The following is a 1,369-nucleotide window of genomic DNA, read 5'->3' as shown; positions in this document are numbered from 1 at the left end:
ACTTTTTGTTTGTTTCTTATCTTTTTCAAAACTACCTAACTAACTCTCTCTCTCTAATTTTCGAAAATCTCTTCCCTTTTTTTCAAAAATTCTTTTTAATTAAATAGTTATTTCAATTTTCAATTTTAATTTGATTTCATTCCTAATTTTCGAAAATCACTAACCCCTTTTCAAAATTTTATTTTCGAAAATCCTCTCTCTCTCTCTCTCTCTTCTCCTTCTAGTTATTTATTCATTTACTAACACTTCTCTTTATCTCAAATCATTGCTCTTATCCTCACCCTTGTGTTTCGATTATCCATTCTTCTTCACTCTTATTCCCTTTTCTTCTAACAACAAGGGAACCTCTATACTCTGGTAAAAAGGATCCCTATTATTATTTTCTGTTCCCTTCTTTTTCATATGAGCAGGAGCAAGGACAAGAACATTCTTGTTGAAGCAGACCCTGAACCTGAAAGGACTCTGAAGAGGAAACTAAGAGAAGCTAAAATACAACAATCCAGAGACAACTTTACAAGAATTTTCGAACAAGAAGAGGAAATGGCAGCCAAAAATAATAATGCAAGGAGGATGCTTGGTGACTTTACTGCACCTAATTCCAATTTACATGGAAGAAGCATCTCCATCCCTGCCATTGGAGCAAACAACCTTGAGCTTAAACCTCAATTAGTTTCTCTGATGCAACAAAACTGCAAGTTTCATGGACTTCCATCTGAAGATCCCTTTCAGTTCTTAACTGAATTCTTGCAGATCTGTGATACTGTTAAGACTAATGGAGTAGATCCTGAAGTCTACAGGCTCATGCTTTTCCCTTTTGTTGTGAGAGACAGAGCTAGAATATGGTTGGACTCTCAACCTAAGGATAGCCTGAACTCTTGGGATAAGCTGGTCACGGCTTTCTTAGCCAAATTCTTTCCTCCTCAAAAGATGAGTAAGCTTAGAGTGGATGTTCAAACCTTCAGACAGAAAAAAGGTGAATCCCTCTATGAAGCTTGGGAGAGATACAAGGAACCAACCAAAAAGTGTCCTTCTGATATGCTTTCAGAATGGACCATCCTGGATATATTCTATGATGGTCTGTCTGAATTAGCTAAGATGTCATTGGATACTTCTGCAGGTGGATCCATTCACCTAAAGAAAATGCCTGCAGAAGCTCAAGAACTTATTGACATGGTTGCTAATAACCAGTTCATGTACACTTCTGAGAGGAATCCTGTGAGTAATGGGACGCCTCAGAAGAAGGGAGTTCTTGAAATTGATACTCTGAATGCCATATTGGCTCAGAATAAAATATTGACTCAGCAAGTCAATATGATTTCTCAGAGTCTGAATGGAATGCAAGCTGCATCCAACAGTACTCAAGAGGCAT

At 37.4% G+C, this 1,369-nt stretch overlaps 1 non-coding gene across 1 annotated transcript; it reads right to left on the bottom strand.

The window, feature by feature from the left end:
• Positions 1 to 933: 933 nt before the first annotated feature.
• Positions 934 to 1,041, bottom strand: LOC112739206 (small nucleolar RNA R71). Its single transcript, XR_003170143.1, has one exon. It is a non-coding gene; the product is annotated as a small nucleolar RNA R71 (small nucleolar RNA).
• Positions 1,042 to 1,369: the final 328 nt, after the last annotated feature.

This window comes from Arachis hypogaea, chromosome 13, assembly GCF_003086295.3.
Source record: "Arachis hypogaea cultivar Tifrunner chromosome 13, arahy.Tifrunner.gnm2.J5K5, whole genome shotgun sequence".
Classification (NCBI taxonomy): domain Eukaryota; kingdom Viridiplantae; phylum Streptophyta; class Magnoliopsida; order Fabales; family Fabaceae; genus Arachis; species Arachis hypogaea.
The sequence above is the reverse complement of the archived record's forward strand: the minus strand, read 5'-3'. Positions and strand labels throughout refer to the sequence as shown.